This window comes from Tachypleus tridentatus, chromosome 10, assembly GCF_004210375.1.
Source record: "Tachypleus tridentatus isolate NWPU-2018 chromosome 10, ASM421037v1, whole genome shotgun sequence".
NCBI lineage: Eukaryota > Metazoa > Arthropoda > Merostomata > Xiphosura > Limulidae > Tachypleus > Tachypleus tridentatus.
This window is the reverse complement of record NC_134834.1, coordinates 15,014,968-15,035,921: the sequence shown is the minus strand read 5'-3', so window position 1 is coordinate 15,035,921 and position 20,954 is coordinate 15,014,968. Positions and strand designations below refer to the sequence as shown.

The following is a 20,954-nucleotide window of genomic DNA, read 5'->3' as shown; positions in this document are numbered from 1 at the left end:
ACGAATAGTGGGATTTACCGTAACATTATAACGCCCCCACGGCTGAAAGGGCGAGCATGTTTGGCGCGACGGGGATGGGAACCCGCGACCCTCAGATTACGAGTCGCATGCCTTAACACGCTTGGCCATGCCTGGCCTAAGGAACATGTGTACTAGATAAAAGTCTGGGGTTCGAATAGGGAGGAAGATAACATATACCCTTTATCATTGGCTGTTGTTTTAGAACGTTCACCCATATCTGCACACAGACCTATGTGCGTATACCCATTCCTAAACTCACAGGTTAGAAGGAAGTCGGCCAAGAGCACCCACCGCCAACCCTTGGGCGACTCTTTCTTAACCAAATATTGAGATTTGATCATCACTTTCTAACGCATGCACGGCCTCGACTCTAACAGTCCACGCACACTGACCACACGAGCAGGGAAAGGTAGAGAATAGAAGTTTGGGCCCAGTAAAGATAACTTATTTGGTACTTTATTGGCTTGTGTTTTGACTTGCTGGTTTTGCGCTCATAAAATAACTGATATTTCGAAGATTAAAGAGTTACGTAACACATTATACAACACTGTATAACACATCAGAAAGTTTCACTTTGTCTATCTGTAAACACAAACTTACACTATCTTTGCTTCTGCTATTGTGGATATTAACACTCAATTTATGGCGTTAGAAAACCTCAGACTTTCCACTGAGCCATGAATATATATGATACTTAATAATATAAATATTATAAAAATCTCTATTGAAATACATTTCAAAGCAATAAGAGTTATGACGTAACTTGAGGTTTAACAAGATACTCTCACAAGGGGCGTTCAAAAGTAGATAAAAATTCATAAATTTTATATCAGATATATCAACAATAACACTTAAAAAATCGAACTTACTTTTTAATTAATATTACTAATTTTATAAGTTGTAGTTTCTGTCATTCATAGCAGAAAAAAAAAAGAGTTTTTCTTATAATATGCAATCCGACAAGTATCAGAACGCCTCGGAAGGTTACAACATCAAGGGAATGTGAACACCTTCTTGTCTCCCAGACGTTAATGAAAAACAGGTACCACCAGATCACCCTCAATTGTAGAACCGGCTTCCTCTATACTAATGATTTTGCTTTCTCAGGATTTCACTTAGCCTCTGTCCTCTAAAACCCCAGTTCAAGTGTTCAAGTCACAGATAGGTCATTCACCTCCCCTGTAAAGTAGGCTTAATGTAGAAGCTTATTTTTACAGCAATGATTTTTACATTTAAAGGTACCTAATACCTTCAACTTTAAGACGTTTAAAAGGTACCTAATACCTTCAACTTTAAGACGTTTAAAAGGTACCTAATACCTTCAACTTTAAGACGTTTAAAAGGTACCTAATACCTTCAACTTTAAGACGTTTAAAAGGTACCTAATACCTTCAACTTTAAGACGTTTAAAAGGTACCTAATACCTTCAACTTTAAGACGTTTAAAAGGTACCTAATATCTTCAACTTTAAGACGTTTAAAAGGTACCTAATATCTTCAACTTTAAGACGTTTAAAAGGTACCTAATATCTTCAACTTTAAGACGTTTAAAAGGTACCTAATATCTTCAACTTTAAGACGTTTAAAAGGTACCTAATACCTTCAACTTTAAGACGTTTAAAAGTTATCTAATATCTTCAACTTTAAGACGTTTAAAAGGTACCTAATACCTTCAACTTTAAGACGTTTAAAAGGTACCTAATATCTTCAACTTTAAGACGTTTAAAAGGTACCTAATACCTTCAACTTTAAGACGTTTAAAAGGTACCTAATATCTTCAACTTTAAGACGTTTAAAAGGTACCTAATATCTTCAACTTTAAGACGTTTAAAAGGTACCTAATATCTTCAACTTTAAGACGTTTAAAAGGTACCTAATATCTTCAACTTTAAGACGTTTAAAAGGTACCTAATAACCTCAACTTTAAGACGTTTAAAAGGTACCTAATATCTTCAACTTTAAGACGTTTAAAAGGTACCTAATACCTTCAACTTTAAGACGTTTAAAAGGTACCTAATACCTTCAACTTTAAGACGTTTAAAAGGTACCTAATACCTTCAACTTTAAGACGTTTAAAAGGTACCTAATATCTTCAACTTTAAGACGTTTAAAAGGTACCTAATATCTTCAACTTTAAGACGTTTAAAAGGTACCTAATATCTTCAACTTTTAGACGTTTAATGGTATTTCATACCATTAACTTTCAGTGTGTAGAATTAATGGTAGTCACATGGACTAAAATTTTTTTTTCTTGTAATTCAGATTTGTACTTTTAATAAAAATATTTATTTTATGTTATTTGGTAAAAATAATAAAACGTTAAGTTCCTATTCCACTTATTGTAAATCTAAAGCAACGATCTTTCATCATGTTTTCAGTCTTACAAAACGTGCGAAATGTGGCTCAGGTCCGAAAAGTTTGTTTGTTTGTTGTTGAATTTCGCGCAAAGCTACCCGAGGGCTATCTGCGCTAGCCGTCCCTAAATTAACAGTGTAAGACTAAAGGGAAGGCAGCTAGTCATCACCACCCACCGCAAACTCTTAGGCTACTCTTTTACCAACGAATAGTGGGATTGATCGTCACATTATAACGCCCCCACGGCTGAAAGGGCGAGCATGTTTGGTGCGACGGGGCCGAATAAGTTAATAAAAAAACTCACAGACACACAAAATAAACAATCACATTAAATGCAACGTGGAAGTTCTGGTGTTGTTTTCGTCAGGAGTTCCTGGACTTTCTTATTACTAAGCCCTCCCCCCTTCCTTTCCGAAAACTTTCCGCACGCTGATTGGACTCGCCCCCTCCAAGAATTGTCGTTCATTTTTTTTTTTTAGTAATACTGGGTATTTAGTATATTTGCAAAGTTACAGCCCCTTCCCCCTCCTCTCGAGACTTTTTTCTGTAGCCCTAAGTTTGGAAACTGATGACGTAGGTCGATCACGATTTTTTAAAACATTTTAATTTATGTATATTGAAGTTAACGAAATGTTTACGTACACGAATATTTGAAAAAGAGGAGATCACACACGTGGTTATGAAAAAATAGGTCACACACGTGGTTTATAAAAGAACGATTCTATACGAGAGTTCTGTGAAATATTTAATCCGCCATTGGCCGGAGATACACACAAAAGTATTTATATTCTTTTTTCTTTACACTCTACAAGCTGTAAATAATTCTTGTGTTTACAGCACCCAATTATGTAAACTACCATAGTTTACAATATTTCAGACCTTCCGTTGTTGTTTAGTTTTGAATTAAGCACAAAGCTACACAATGAGCTATCTGTGCTCTGCCCACCACGGGTATCGAAACCCGGATTTTAGCGTGTAAGTCCGCAGACGTACCACTGTGCCACAAGGGGTGCTTCAGACCTTCCATGAAACCACTATCGAACAAACAAGGATAATTTATGTTCTTGTTTAAAGCTTTTCTCTCGTTTCTTTGTTTTGAATTTCGCGCAAAGTTACGCAATGGACTGACTATATGTGCTCTGCTAACCACGGGTATCGAACCCTGGTTTCTAGCGGTGAGAGTCCGCGGATATACCGTAGTGCCACTGGTGGTCATTTGGTATGAATTTGACCCAAAGCTACACGACGGCTTTTTGCGCCAGCCATCTCTAATTTAGCAGTGTAAGTAAGACTGGAGGGAAGGCAGCACCGACCGTCAATTCTTGGGCTACCCTTTACCAACAAATAATGGGATTTACCATCGCATTATAAAGCCCAACGGCCTAAAGGGCGAGCATGTTTGGTGTGATGGGTCGTTTATTGTAGAACAATGATACTCTTTGTTTGTTTGTTTTGAGAAGTTTGCGCAAAGCTACACGGGCTATCTGCGCTAGCCATCCCTAATTTATCAGTGAAAGACTAGAGAGAAGGCAGTTAGTCATCAACATCCACCGCCAACTCTTGGGCTACTCTTTTATCAACGAATAGTGATATTGACCATGACATTATAATGCCCCCACGGCCGAAAGGACGAGTATGTTTGGTATGACGGGGATTCGAACCCGTGACCCTCGGATTACGAGTCGAACGCCTTAACCCCCCTGGCCATGCCGGGCTGCACTGGCGAAATGTGGACTGAAATAAAAGTGTTTTAATTATTATCTCAGGAGCTTCACTTTTATCAACAAAATGTGGAAGTTTAACACTGACAATGTTATCTTTTGAAACGTGTAAGACTTTAAAACGGTTGTTTTCTAGACAGGTTTCAGATAATTATACTTCCCTGAAATGTGATACAATGAAATCCATATGGCAAGGTGGTTAGGACACTCGACTTGTAATCTGAGAGTCACGGGTTCGAGTCCCCGTCACACCAAACATGCTCACCCTTTCACCTGTGAAGGCTTTATAATGTTACATTTAATCCCACTATTCGTTGGTAAAAGAGTGAATCAAGAATTGGCGGTGGGTGGTGATGACTAGCTGCCTTCCCTCTAGTCTTTCACTGCTAAACTAGGGAAGGCTAGTGAGCATAGTCCTTGAGTACTTTTGCGCGAAATCGAAAATACAAACAAGCACTCGAGATATTACTTAATAACTGAATAGAGATAATATATTAACAGTTGAAGATCTTCAGTTTACTTTGTACCCACGTCAATAAAAATGAATCTTATTTTGTGGTACCGTAAATTCAACTTTTGAGGCATGTTAACTCAAACATATATATTATGAAATCGATATATAAAACATCAACTGACTATTCTCTTACTCCTTGGTGGCTCAGCGGCATGTCTAAGATGCTAAAGATCGGGTTTCGATACCCGAAGTTGACCTTTATTAGCTCTATGCTTAATAAGAAAAAAATATTTTGTTCTTTTAACTGGAAATTAAAATATCATAATTGTATGGGAAGACAGCTAGCCATCAACATCTTCCGCCAACTCTGGGGCTACTCTTTTATCGACGAATAGTGGGATTGACCATCACATTATAACACCCGCAAGGCCGAAAAGACGAGTGTGTTTGGTGTGATGGGGATTCGAACCCGCGACCCTCAAATTTCGAGTTGAGCGCTTTAACCACCTGGTCATGTTCGCGTTCTTCTTTTACGCTACTTGCATAAATATTTATACTTTATTTTGTCATGAAGAAAATGCGTATTGACTTCATAAAAAGTTGGGTTTACAGAAAGATGACGTCACTGAATTTCGTATTAAAGATGTTACGTAACGTTGTCAGTAATTTCAGAGAAATAAACGTTTTACTGAAGACAATCATGTTTTAAATTTAGAATTACGAACAGCAGAGGAGGTCGGGAGAAAGTTGCGCTGCTTCAAGTAGCTGAGGGGAATCTAACGATTTCTCGTAAGTTCTCACTAGAGGTCACTAACCTAGAGTTGTTCGTAGCCCGCGGAAATGCAAGTAATACTGTTGCCAAAACCACAGCTTGTTTCACCCATGTCTCGCACCTTGAAAGATTCTTGTCTTCATGATTTAAAGTACAACAAGAGAAGTGACCTGTGGTCCATCTGGTGTCTCATCCACTACACTAAACTCTAAAACAAAAGTAAAACACTGATAGTTAACCCTTATTATTCAAATATTTATCACGCCTTACCTTAAACTCCCCTTAAATTAACATTATCCATCACATTTAAAGGCAGCCCATTCCAAAGGCCAACCACCCTCTTAGAAAAATAAAGCTGTCTTAGCCGAAGATGACTCCTATCCTGTGAATATTTAACAGTTTTATACGCCTCGTCTTACCGAAGAAACGTTGAAATTGCTGATATGTCGGGCTTTTTCACGTGAATGTTGGATAATATAACAACTCAGGTACGTCGGATGTACTTTAACTAATAAAGATTATTTTGAATTTAGTTTGTTTTGAATTTCGCGCAAAGCTATACGAGGGCTATCTGCGCTAGCCGTTCCTAATTTTGCAGTGGAGGGAAGGCAGATAGTCATCACCACCCAGTGCCAACTCTTGGACTACTCTTTTACCAACAAACAGTAAGACTGACCGTCACATTATAACGCCACCACGGCTGAAAGGGCTAATAAAGACTAGCTGCCTTCTCTCTCGTCTGACACTGCTAAATTAAGGACGCTAGCGCAAGATAACCCTCGTGTAGCTTTGGGCAAAATTCATAAACAAACAAAAATAAAAAAAAAACAGATAATAGGGCATAAGAGATAATATTAATAACAGCCCCGAATCCGGACCCTGAAAGTTTCCACAGAATCCGAAAGAGTAAACATTTCTATACAAGTTAATATTTTATGAAGGTGGAAACACTAGTCATAGACAAGTAAAGGCGCAGAACAATCCCAGAAAATTCGTGCTTTGGACGAGGGCGTAAGGTCATTTAAGGTTAGTAACCTATTGACTTGAAATTGAACGAAGCACGCTTTACTTTTCCGGTCTTGCCCTGACTCTGATGAAACAGAGTGCAAGCTACGGGTGGCGAAAACAAGGAGTCGAGAAGTTCATGAATGAAAATACATTCATTAAAAATAAGCGCCGTTATTGTGTATGAAGTCGTATCTGTACTGGTTGGATTCACAATGGTTTTATTATGTAAATATTCAAAGCAGCCCGGGCGTCAAAGTACGCGTGTAACCTCGACTATAGCTAGTTCTCACGATGTTAGGCCTTCGGGTAGGTATTCATTATCAGCCCTGGTGTTGTTTTTTTAAAAAAAGAGTTGATTGAGTTATCATAGAAGGCGTTTGTAAGAGACAAGTAACTCATTCAAACAAACATTGCTGTTTGTCACTGTACAGAACTTGCAAAGTCTGGGCAAATACAACTGTTCGTACAGGTACAAAATCCCAAATACCTGAGTTTTTAGATAAATGCGACTGTCACCTAGGTACAAAGCTCGTACTTCGAATTCAGTGGAGCACTGAACCCTGGGTAATGTCCTCGTATTGTTAAAACCAGTAGAGAAAGAAGTAAAACCATGAAAATTTGTCATTTTAATTTTGTTTTTCGTGAAATTCTGACTCGAACAATAATGTATTAAAATTTTCCTTTTTTTTTGTACTTGAAAACACGATGCAGCTTCAAACATTTTGATTCTCTCTGTCCAAAGAATAATTACTGAAATCTCAAGGTATCGTAATCTACCTTTCTCTACGTTACTAGATTATGTTTATAGAGAGAAGGCCAAAAATAGAAATATTAGTTCAATCGTTTCCTTTAACCTATCTCCACTAACAACCTATGTTTGTCGAGATTAGGCCTAAAGATATGTCAAATAATGTCATCTGCTCAAAAGAATGTATTGTTTGTTTTTGAAGTTCGCGAAAAGTTACACGAGGGCTATCTGCGCTAGCCGTCCCTAACTTAGCAGTGTAAGACTAGAGGGAAGGCAGCTAGTCATCACCACCCACCGCCAACTGTTGGGCTACTCTTTTACCAAAGAATAGTGGGATTGACCGTAACATTATAACGCCCCCACTGCTGAAAAAAAAGGCGAGCATGTTTGGTGCGACGGAGATACGAACCCTCGACCCTTAGATTACGAGTCGGATGCCTTAATTCACCTGACCAAAAGAATGTACAACAATATGTCCACCACACTACATCTGCTGAAAAGAATCCCTTTCTTGTAAACCAGTGTTTGAAGCTTTCGCTTCTTGTTAACTTATTTAAAATAAATATTTCGTTTTAGATCCCGTATCTTTCTCTCTACGAAATTTCTAGTTTCTCGCTTGTTGAAGGTAGATTAATCTTCTATTTTCTGTAATGTCCTAGAGCGAGAATAAAATTCGTTAATTGTCCAAGTCGAACAGTGAATGGTAAACGTCATATTCTTCAAATAAGCAGTAGATAATTACCACATTCAATAAATCAAGTGGGTAACACCGTAATCCTCAATTAGACAAAAAGAGGATGTTAAGTTATATACACACATAGATATTGAATATAAGTCTAAAGATGTTATAATTTCATTGTACAGGTCACTGGTCAGGCCACATTTGGAATACTGTGTTCAGTGTTGGACTCCTTACTTAAGGAAAGACATTGGATTGTTGGAAAGAGTTCAGAGAAGGGTTACTAGAATGGCACCTGGGATGGAGAGGGTTGGCACGTGAGGAAAGGTTAAAATTGTTTAAACTGTTTTGGGGGATCCGATTGAAGTATTTAAGATTGTAAAGTGATTTGATAGTGTTAATGTATCGTATTTCTTTCATACTTACCAATAAAGATAGTAGGACCAGGTGACACAGGTTTAAGTATTGGCAGGGTAGGCGTTATCTTCAACTAAGGCAGTTTTATTTTTCTAACAGGGTGGTCGGCTATTAGAATGTACTGTCTTCAGATGTTCTTCAGATAGGCCGTAAATTTAAATGAGTTTAATGTTCGTTTGTTTTTAATTTCGCGCAAAGCTACTCGAGAGCTATCTGCGCTAGCCGTCCCTATTTTAGCAGTGTAAGACTAGAGGGAAGGCAGCTAGTCATCACCACCCACCGCCAACTCTTGGGCTACTCTTTTACCAACGAATAGCGGGGATTGACCGTAACATTATAACGCCCACACAGCTGAAAGGGCGAGAATGTTTGGCACGACGGGGATTCGAACCCGCGACCCTCGGATTACGAGTCGAACGCCTTATCACGCTTGGCCATGTCGGGCTCTAATCGAGTTTGAAGACAAGCTTCATAAGTGGATGAATAATAATGACTAGCTTTAAGTGTTTTCTTAAGTCAATTTAGAATCGTCCCAAAACGTTCTGTTATGTAATAATCCCCAAATAAAATTTGGGCAAATTGTCATATTAATCACATGAGAAGTGGTCAAATTCGACACAACCAAACAGAAGTAAACGCTGTTTATTCTACAATCCAACACTGTCCTAATGTGTCTCACGACACCATTATTTAACAGTTTCACAAGATGACAGTAAAAGACTAAGGATACAATTTGGGCAAAGACTTAGGATACAATTTGGGCATGTTATCTCTAACCCCACAGCACAAAACAACACAAAGTGACAGAAGCTGTTCAAACTTGCAAGGAGTGGAACTTCGACACAGGACACAAAGGTGGAACAGCTGAAAATTCTGACTCCGTTTGTCGGTCGGCACTTTTCACCTGCAAACATTGACACTGGAACCAATATCTGGACAGAATAACTTTATATTTACACACCAAAGCCATTTAAGACTCCCGGCCGTTGCAGTTAACAATAACAACAGCAAAAAATCATCCAAAGAAGTCGCGCGCCACGTGGAAGAGTGCTGTTTGATCTTGACAACTATACAAAGGATCATCTCACGCGAGCACGTGGCTCACGAACAAATCTGACCTTGAAAGGCTCATCACAACCTGCGTTCGAGATTATTTTTTTTTTCACTTTTTCACCAAACGTTTTACCCCTGGATGCAGGCTCGCTGAAGTAAAACTGTAAAAAACGATTATTATATTTTTTAAATACAAAAACAGGAGGAAAGAACGACCAACGACAAAAAGAGAAAGTAAAAAAAAACAAGAAAAAGTTTGCTGGTATACACAACTGTTAACCGATAGTTTGCCAAGATAGGGAATCGATACCTTGTTTTAGCGTCATTGTCCCTCAAATGTAAACACAAGGAGAATATATCATTAATTATTTACCAATCGACAGATTCTACACGTAAATTTTGTGCGCCAGACAATGTTCTGTCGTTGTGACAAGTTTCATGAGAGAGAGAAAAAAACAGTTAACTTACTAAATTAAACAATTTATATCTTAAGTACTTCACTCTTTATTCCCAAACATGCTCGTCCTTTCAACCGTGGGGGCGTTATAATGTTACGCTCAATCCCACTATTAGTTGGTAAAAGAGTAGCCCAAGAGTTGGCGGTGGGTGGTGATGGCTAGCTGCCTTCCCTATAGTCTTACACTACTAAATTAGGGACGGCTAGCGCAGATAGCCCTCGAGCAGCTCTACGCGACATTCAAATGAAATCACTCTTTGTATTAAAAGATAACTGGATTTCAGAGCACAAATAATTAACCTTTTCTTAACCTTGTTGAATTATTCTAATCAGGCTTTAAAACCTTCCATCTGCTGTAACCCAGTCTTTTATTGCTTTTGTTACGATGTGAACGCCTTCTACTGGCGAACCGCGATTACAGTAAATTACATCTGTAACAAGACAATAGTGTTTGGCTTATTGCATATTTAAATACAGCATTCGTTTACTGGTCCCTACGGGAAATGAAAGTTCCATATAACTAATTTCCTTGTCCTTTTAAAATAATTATACTCAGTAATAACTCTTTGTATTTTTATTTGACGAGCTGAATAATTCTATTTCGAAACTATCATTAGGATGCTTGTTTTCAAGGTAGTTTTTGAATAATTTCGAAATCGAAGTAAATTAGTTCTTAATGTTACCGCCAAAGCTTTAGACAATAAATTATAAACAAGAATTTCTTTACAGTTAACCATTGTTACTCTTACGTATACTGTTAGGACTTCGCTTTCTTTATTAACAAAGTTCGATAGTTTACGCTCTGATACAGTATTTGTGCGTGTCTGTTTTCTGAAAGCAAAACCACATCGGGCTATCTGGTGAGTCAACCGAGGGCTAGATTACGAAAAACGCTAAACTTGTTAAGTGGCATTTTCAAAGTAAACTTCAGAAGAACAGACTTGTTAAGTGAGTTTTCGGTCCGGCATGACCAGGTGGTTGGTGTGCTCGACTGGTCGCAGGTTCAAATCCCCGTCACACCAAACATGCTCGCCGTGGGGGCGATTAATGTGACGGTCAATCCTACTATTAGTTGGTAAAAGAGTAGCCCAACAGTTGGCGGTTGGTGGTGATAATTAACTGCCTTTCCTCTAGTCTTACGCTGTTAAATTAGGAGCGGGTTGCCTAGACAGCCCTCGTGTAGCTTTGCGCGCAATTTAAAAACAACAAAGTTTTCAAAACAAGTATTAGTAACGAGTAGTTACAAACACCAGATCAGCATCTGTTGACAGGTTTCATTACCAGGTGGCAACGAGAGCGAGGAATGGTGGTTATAAACATAGGGGGCGTTTCACTACACATTCGTTTTCCAAGAATATCCAGTTGCGTCTGGTAAGTTGAGATAAAAAAAATGGCAAAGGCTTTCAACTGAGGTTTATGAAATTAGGTTAGAAGGGTTTAAAATAAATGCAAAGAATAATAGACTAGATTAATCTTAAATAGAAACAAAGTAAATCAGTTCCTGTTTTCAGTAGCTAAGAGAACGTACGTAATCCTGCAGGTCAGTAGTCCCCAGTGGGCGGCCTGCAGGCTATACCAGGCTTTCGGAAGCTTGATTCGTGGCTTGTACTATGGTTTGGTTTGTTTTGAATTGTGCTCAAAGCTACACGAGGGCTATATACGCTAACCATTCCTAATTTAGCAGTGTAAGACTAGAAGAAGGGCAGCCAGTCACCGCTAACTCTTGGGCTACTCTTTTACCAATGAATAGTGGGATTGACCATCACATTATAATGCCCCCACGACTGAAAGGGCGAGCATGTTTGGCGTGACGGGGATTCGAACCCGCGACCCTCGGAATACGAGTCGAGTGCCTTAACCACCTGGCCATGCCGAGCCTTCTATACTATGTAACTATGTATGATGAGACATCGTGAAGAGAGCAAAAATCTACGTGGGAAATGACATTTTGCAACAGGTTCAGGCTCGAACCCTTGACGTTATGGTCATCAACTGAAGCGTCCAATAGTGGAAAACAACGGGTAATTAATAAGAATGATATTTAGAATATTTAGCGATTAATGCAATACGTATAAGACAAATGGCGTTGTATCCCACTGGTTTACAACGCTAAAAATCTAGGGTTCGATGATCGACTGTGGCGTAGCCCTAAGAAAACAAAAACAGTAACATTTCCTTTCATTATTAGAGGCAAATTACTATTCTGATTTGACGTTGGTGTATTTAATATTAATGCTTATGACATTTAAAATGATTTTTAATCTCGTGTATTTTTACCATATCTCAGATTATAACTACCTAATGTACATGTGCAACACCGTTAATTCTATTAATCAGTTGCGAATTATACCAAAACTGAGATTTATCAGTACCGTTTCCGTGAAACGAAACCAACTTTATCAGTAACTGACGCATAAAATATTTGACAATGTCGGTCAGTAAGGTCTCGGGTTGACCAGCTAGTAAGGCTGCGGATTTTAGAAGTTGCAAGCCGCATTCGAGCCCGTGAGATACCACAAAATACTTCCGCACCTTAAGCTATTAGTGCGTTATAAGAGTGAGAGTCGGTCCTTTAGTATGGATGGTAGGGTGCTGCTAGCGAACTGCCCTCTCTCTGGTCAGTAGTTTAAAATAACCTCAGTAATGCTGCCATAAATGCAAAATAAAAATACAGTGAAGACAGCCCCACCCCAAGCGTTACCCCCCTGTCAGCGAGGAAAAAAATATATATATTTTAACAGTGGGAACCTAATTCCACTTAGTGTCCCATAAATTCGAGCAACTACATTTACAGCTATGAATATGTAACATATTAAACATTTTTGTTTGTTAGTTTGTGTTGAGGCGCAGAAAACTGTATTGTGCTTGGTCCGACACGTGTATCAAACCTAAATTTTTAGAGTTACAGGCATTTCAGACGTGCCATTGAAAGACATGTATTTTATATTTTAGATCAGAATGTGGATTTAGGGCTAACCTACATCTCCTATGCTGATTCAAGTCTTACCTTTCTTCTGTTTTGATTTGAAACATCACCTATATTTTGCCATATAAAATAAGCCTCTTCAGTTCTTAAATATATTTTAGTAATATCAGAACTTAAGGCTTATTCTAACCCGCGACCCTCAGCTTCACATCACACCAAACATGCTCGCCTTTTCAGCCGTGGGGCGTTATAATGTGACAGTCAATCCCACTAATCGTTGGTAAAAGAGTAGCCCAAGAATTGGCGGTTCGTGGTGATGACTAGCTGCCTTCTCTCTAGTCTTACACTGCTAAATTAGGGACGGCTAGCGGAGATAGTCGTCGAGTTGCTTTGCGCAAAATTCAAAACAAACCAAACCAAAAACCAGAAGTTACCGGTGATAGAAGTCTAATATCCCTTCATACGGGCCCTGGCATGGCCAGGTGGGTTAAGGCGTTCGACTCGTAACCCGAGGGTCGCAGGTTCGAATCCCCGTCACACCAAACATTCTCTCAGTCGTGGGGGTGTTATAATTTTACGGTCAATCCCACTATTCGTTGGTAAAAGAGTAGCTCAAGAGTTGGGAGGGGGTGGTGATGACTAGCTGCCTTCCCTCTAGTCTTATACTGCAAAATTAGGGACGGCTAGCGGAGATAGTCCTCGAGTAGCTTTGTGCAAAATTCAAAAACAAACAAACAAACACACTTATCTTTCATGACTTTATGAAAGATTAAATTTTTCTGGTATCTCTCATGTTAAACTCACGCTTCTCTCTTGTTTGTATTATCCGCTCTCTTCTCCCTCTAGTTCTCTCTATACATGATTATTTATCTTTACGTTTATTTATTTATTGGTGCACGAAACTCAATTGCTTTTCTTAAAGTAAAATAATAAAACTCCTTTGTTCTAATTTTACAGGGCTTGTAACGTGTGAAAGAAAAGTACCCAATGAATATGTATACAAGTAAACAGGTCTCATAGCCAGTTGTGTAAGTTCCAATGACCGCGTGACGAACCGATATGTTAATAATAACTTATATCGGGGCCGAGGAAGTGAATCCTACGATTTATGGTTCGCGTCTCGCTACCCGCAAAAACGCGTTCCGCACTTCAGAGCTGCGACTGTGTTGTAAGAGTAACAGTCAAATCTCGTTACTCGAGTCAAACAGGTGGCGTATTGTGGTGTTGCTAAGCTGTTTTCCCTCTAGTTTATCAGTTAAGAGCACTTATGCGAAAACAGCCTTTATGTAGTTTCGCGTAAAAATTCCAGAAATCAAATCAACAAGAACAGTCGTATGACCAGTAACGTGCACAAGTTTAAACATTTGTAGCAGCAGCAACTTGTACATGTTTATGTAATGCCGTATAAAAAAGTGGCTTACAAAGTAAACATCTTAGTCACACTTCCCAGCATGCCGTATTCTGAATCATTCATACGTTAATTTAAACCTTTACAGCTTACATATTAAGGTTGAAATTGTATTATCTAAATGTGTGTTTGTTTGTTTTTGAATTTCGCGCAAAGCTACACGAGGGCTATCTGCGCTAATCGTCCCTAATTTAGCAGTGTAAGACTAGAGGGAAGGCAGCTAGTCATCACCACCCACCATCAACTCTTGGGCTACTCTTTTACCAACGAATAGTGGGATTGACCGTCACCTTATAACGCGCCCACGGCTGAAAGGGAGAGCGTGTTTGGTGCGACAGGGATTTAAACCCGCGACTCTCAGATTACGAGTCGAGCGTCCCTCACCACCTGGCGTTAATAAACAATATTTCAACGGATTGTCAGTGATTGAAAAACAAAGTCTAACGTTAACTCGTAGAGTAACAACACAAGTTTATTTATTAATTGTATTAAGTACGGTGAGGCTTAGTTAGAACCAAACTAAATGATTCCCGGTGGCACAACAGTATGTTTCGAATTACAATGCTAGAAGCTGGGTTTTGATCCCGTGGGGGTACAGCACAGACAACTCATTGTTTAGCTTTTTGCTTGACTTCAAAACAAAATAATAAAAAAAAGCACAAGTTATAGTGTTAACTTACGTCTTTATTGAATATAAGTCGTAAGTAATAAAGGCTTAACTGAAGTTAGGCCTAAGACAGGTAGACTTATATATGTTGGTATCTATGATTAATTTATTTTGTATTCGTATTATTCTAGAAGTCCTGTATTTAAAGAAGTGTTGTTACAGTAAGGATTAAACAGTTTGACCTCAAACATTTTAGTTTAAACTACTACTAACCATATATCGTCACGTGGTCACACTGAAACTGAAACGTACACCTGTTTGTTTTCAAATTTTCACACAAAGAGCTGGTAGCACAAGGCAGTCCACAAATTTAAACTGATAAACTAGAGAAAAAGAAAAGCACTAATAAAAAGCACTAACGCCAACTCTTGGCTTGAATTATGAGACTTCACTGTCACACCTACAACGCACTCAAAGGTCCGAAAGCACAGTGGATGTTTTTTTTTTCCGGCAAACTTGTGGCGATCAATGAACTCTCGAATCCACTGCCCAATCGCACAAATCACTAAGTATGTATGTAATATTTCCTGCAGCTGGTATCGTACCTCGATACAACAAATTCTTCAAGACAAGTCCAGAAAAATGACAGATCCTATTTCGTTATCACGACACAGATTATGGACAGGAAGATGAAGTGAATTTTGGGTGATTATAGTTGAATACAAATCTGCAGAGTAGGTTGTCTGTGCTATGCCAACCACGGGTATTGAAACCCGGTATTTAGCGTTATAAGCTATCGGACTACGCTGAGCAGCTGGATGAGAGGTGGAGTAGCAGGCAGTGAATTAGTTGATGCTAAAAACGGAGACACACAATGAGCTGTCTGTACTCTTTCCATCACGGGTATCGAAACCTGAATTTTAGCAACCTACCTCTGAGCTACTGGGAGTGTGTGGACTAAGCACATAAGTAAAGCACAATGGAGATAATATTCTAACATTTTCAGCTAATCGTCGTTTCCTAGGAGAACAGCTTAAGTTTACGAAACCGCAAAGCTACAATCGGGGTCCAATTCTTTTTGGTAGACATAGCGCATCGTGTATCTTTGCGCTATAACAAACATTTAATCGTTACTTAGCAACGACAAAAAAAAACAAAAAAACACACACAATAAAACGCTGTAACGTATTCCAAAGGAAATAATAAAATGAAATTACAAAATACAAACAAAAATGTTAAACTTTCGAACTACAGAAGAGTAGCCAATGTTCTCCAATACGACATTAATAGCGTTTTGTTTATTAGAACTTTCTGCATTGTTTGTATCTTCTGAGCTTACATACTCACTACCTATGACCTCTGACACGCATTAAAACTTTCAAAATACCTGTATAATTCCGATAAATAACGAAAAAAAAATTACTCATATAAAGTCGCCAGATGTGTGTGTTATAGCAAAGCCATATCGGACTATCTGCTGAGTCTACCTAGGGGGAATCGAAACCTGAATTTTAGCGTTGTAAATTTGTAGACTTACCGTTGAACCAGCGGGAAACAAAGTCAGACGTCTTTTGTCTCGGTTCAAACCGTGAATTCTCAGGAAATCTTAAATGTAGGTCGGATTCCATTATATTAATGAAATAAATAATAACTTTATTATGGGGTGGGGCAGTTTGGTTTGAAATTCACGTCCCTAATTTAGCAGTGTAAGGCTAGAGAGAAGACAGCTAGTCATCACCACCCACCACCTACTCCAGGGGCAGCGCTTTTAACAACGAATACCGAGACTGACCAACATTTTTTAACGCCCTCACGGCTGAAAGGGCGAGTATGTTTGGTGCGACGGGGATTCGAACCCGTGACCCTCAGATTGCGAGCCGAACGTCCTAACTACCTGGCTATACAAAACACATATAGTCCCTTAAGTATCTTTATATTTCACAATAAACACCGTTCACACTTGTTACTGAGCTTTTAATACAAGTCACAAGAAACACCGAACATCAAAAATTAAACACAATATGCGTTTCTAGAGTTTTGATTTGCGGATTCAGTTTTCTATACGTCATTTATTAATTATAAATTAACTTGAAACGACACTCGAAGCGATGGAAAACAACACAGTTTTATAATATTATTGTTGAAAAGAATCATATTCACAGTAATAGTGTTAAACATTAAAATCAACCAAGACATAGCAGGTGTCGAATGTTCAAGATTATATTCACTGATAACCTGTTCTATAATTTGTTATCGAATCACTTTTGTTTCTCAAGATCCGAGTTATTTTAACAACCTTGAGGCACTGTTAGAATTCGCTGTTAGAAAATACTTTAAAAACTAAAGTTCAAATTACTTTTGGGAATGGAACAATTTGTTTCTGGATTATTTTGTTACTCAGCTATTTTACGAATCTTCTTCGTAGAACATTAACAATGATTCTTAAGGGTATAAAAATCCTTGACGGTTTGTACATCAGCCATATACCTCACCGATACATACACCACGTACTGAGACCATGCCAGCTATTCGTCCCAGATTCAACTTTCTATAGATTATTCTGACATTAGTATTCGAAATTAGACACGAATAACGCGTAAAATATAATTACATTCCCGGTGTTATGCAATAAAGGTTGTTCAGGTAATTAATTAGAAGGGCGATGGTTAATTAGAATGGTTAACAGCGTTACGTTATAATTAAACTGTGTTGAGTTTCTTGTGTAATTTAGCAAAAATAGATATTTCATAAAATGCTCCTCGGTGGCACAGCGATAGAAATCAGGTTTCGATCCCCGTGGCGGGGAGAGCACAGCAAGTCCATTGTGTAGATTTGATATAAGTACTTCACAGCGGTTTGTTGCCTCAAATAACCTCAATATGGACCAAGCATGACCTGGTGGTTAGGGATCGCGATTAGATTTGTAAAATGGGATCGACAACATGGCCACCATTTCCTCAGTGGAAACAATGCGACGGCCAATCGTATTTGTTTCTTTTGAATTTCGCACAAAGCTACACGAGGGCTATCTGTGCTAGCCGTCCCTAATTTAGCAGTGTAAGACCTGAGAGAAGGCAGCTAGTCATCACCACCCACCGCCAACTCTTGGGCTCCTCTTTTACCAACGAATAGTGGGATTTATCGTAACATTATAACGCTCCCACGGCTGAAAGGGCGAGCATGTTTGGCGCGCCGGGATTGCGAACCCGCGACCCTCAGATTACGAGTCGCACGCCTTAACATGCTTGGCCATGCCGGGCCCGGCCAATCGTACTCTTCATTAGAAAAGAGTGGTCCAAAGGATGGTGTTCACCATCTGACTTTCATCTGTACACCCACTACTTTTAAATCTAAGGTCAGCTTGTGCAGACAGTTTCCGAATAACTTTGGGAAAAACCTGCAGAACAAAATCTTTATGCAAGAAAACGTTTGTTTTTCTCACCCGTCATTTTTATAATGTCCAACCACACTTCATCACCTTAAACAAGTTAAATTCAGACAAAATTTCTAAGCACAGCTAAATAATCTTTCATGGGAGGGTACGAAGAGGAACCACAAGGTTCTTGACCACCCCTACTGGGGAGAGAATTCTTCAGACTTGTCTCTCTCTAAACTAAACCCCTGCCAACTTCGTTTGCGTTTTGTTTGTTTTGGAATTTCACGCAAAGCTTCTCGAGGGCTATCTGCGCTAGCCGTCCCTAATTTTGCAGCGTAAGACTAGAGGGAAGAAAGCAAGTCATCAACTCTCGAGCTACTCTTTTAGCAGCGAATAGTGGGATTAACCGTAACATTACAACGCCGCCACGGCTGAAAGGGCGAGCATGTTTGGTTCGACGGGGATTCGATTACGAGTCCAACGCCTTAACCCACTTGGCCATGCCGGACCGCAAGAAAATATACGTAGCGTTTCAATTAAAGACAGGGTAAGCCCTTAGCTTGGCCTTTCAACGAAGTTAGTGACTCAAGTGAACGTTTTAACGTAATTATTTCACCCAGGGCAATCAAAGAATTAGAGTCGAAAAAAAAAACAAAAAAACAAAGATTGGTACCGATAAGAGCTGACGTTTCGACTTTTGTTACGTTAATTATTTATTCTAACACAAGAATGTTTAAATTGTACGTACGACACGTGTGTTTATGTTTTATCTTTTCTTAATCACAATTTGACTTACATATATTTATTTCTATCAAAAACCTACCAGTTTTACCCCACCCCCACCCCGCTAGGTTTATTACACTCTCATGCTCACGTGGCTTTAATCTCGTGTATTTTTATTATTTCTCTCACATGTCTTTTATTCTGTTTCCGTCTTTACAGAAGACTGTCGTTAATTGACGGGTTTGTTTATGGCTTGAAATGTCGCCAATAGAACGAAAGAAACTTTGATGAATTATCCCCAACATTCTGCCTTACACACACAAAACACGTTGAAATAGTACTTATATTTTACATTACTGCAAAATTATCGGTTAAAATTACAGAGAATTGTAATATTCACTCACCAGTTGGCCTTGCTGTATACAGTTCCAGCCAAGAATACCCGATATTAAAAACAAAATAAAATGTGTGTGTGTGTGTGTGTGTGTGTGTGTGTACAGCTTACGACTGAATTATACATCATACATCTTAGTAATTTCCTTCAGTAAATTCTAAATAACGTTTATACAAATAGCTTGAATTTCTAGCCAATTGCAGGTTTTGCTGCTACTAATACAATTTAATTACGGCAGTAATGAAAACAAGGAAAACGTCCCGGAAAATTAGTTTTATGAATATATAATGAACTTTCACGTGCATATCATTTGCGTGTTTCTAGATTTTATTACTGTATTCGCTGTTCTTCGTTATGAACTTGACAATTCCTCATAAGTTACATACTTGCTTCGGTAATTTAAGAGTGATTTCTGGGTACATGTCACGGGTTGAAAACATGCTCTGCGATTGGTGGCTACTGGTCATTATCTCAAAGTCACCAAAGAACACTTGGTCAATTATTTTTTGTACTACAGACCAGGTATACTCTAAGTTACCTCCAGGAACAACTGTTACGCCGATTTAAGTTAGGGAAAGGGTTCGATGACCTCTATGGTAGTACTCAAAAGTCATCTAACCACTTATCATTTCAGGTGTTACGCACTTAACTTTCTCGAACTTGTAAAGTTTGCGTTACATTTCTACGTAAGAAAACCTAAAAATAGGACGTGGTAACAAAAATACCTTAAGAAAAACCACGAAAACACAAAGTGTTGAATCAACCAACGTAAGCCTAGGTTTGTCAGGGCTATCTTCATCAATAACAACGGTTTTAAACAGCTCGAAACATAACAGTCGGTGAAATGGTCAATGTTTATACAGTCACTCACATGTCTTACTACGTTATACATAGGATATTATTACTAATAAAGGCGCTTGTCTTTTGAATTCCGAGCTTCCACATTTACTCAAGTAAGATAAGCAACTGGAAAAGTTAGTATGCTATGTTTAAAAAAGTAAATAGAAGAATTCTAATAAAAATTTATCATGGAAAAAGCAGAGCCACCTATAATATCAGGTTCCCGTATCTTACTAATAAAAACAAGTACAGCTAAAGATAGAAAACTCACTCAGAGACTCAAGACTTTTGTTTTTTCTAATGGTTGAACATCCCAGTGAAGAGCTCGACTTTAATCCCAACAGTGAGATTCGTTAGGCCCCAAAACTCTATTTACATTATTTTTAATCCATACTACAAAATGATAGCGACTAGTACCATACAAGGTCAATGACATCAAAACACTCACCCTCAATACTGTTCTATCCACGTCGCGGTTCTCATTCCTAGATGGATAGAAAATATCCGAAGAGAACTGGGAAGATATTACTGATAAATGAATTCCAATAAACCCTCTCAATCAGTGTTCGATCCAAAAAAGAAAAATCAGTTGTAGTGCATGAAAATTATAAACCACAAGCCCAAACGCACGCACGCACACACAGTCAAGAGGACAACCTTGTTCTGCAGGCATTAACACGTGGGGCGTTCGTTTCATACTACGTATGGTAAAGGTGGAGCCTCTGATGTGACGTCACTACAATACTACGCGCAAGACTTTGCAGCGGATTCGTGATATTGTCATATGTACTACCGGTCGTTCGCTCATTTTGTAGAATTTGTTTGAGTAGTTTCTTTTTCTAAATTATGGAAATTAAGATTTACCTAGTTGTAGTCATCTTAACTCCAATACTGCATGGATGTTCAAGATTTAACCCTAGAATTCAGGGCTCGATTAACGCGGAGAACACAGCTCGATACTCCAATGGTTTGTTTGTTTGTTTGTTTTTGAACTTC

At 38.7% G+C, this 20,954-nt stretch overlaps 1 protein-coding gene across 1 annotated transcript in view; it reads right to left on the bottom strand.

Annotated features, from left to right (window-relative positions):
- The window catches only part of LOC143228770 (uncharacterized), a 128,224-nt gene extending 107,612 nt beyond the window's left edge, over positions 1 to 20,612 (bottom strand). Inside the window, exon 1 of the mRNA XM_076460107.1 lies at positions 20,407 to 20,612. The gene's annotated coding sequence lies outside the window, so the exon portion shown is untranslated. The remainder of the gene's footprint in view (positions 1 to 20,406) is intronic.
- Positions 20,613 to 20,954: the final 342 nt, after the last annotated feature.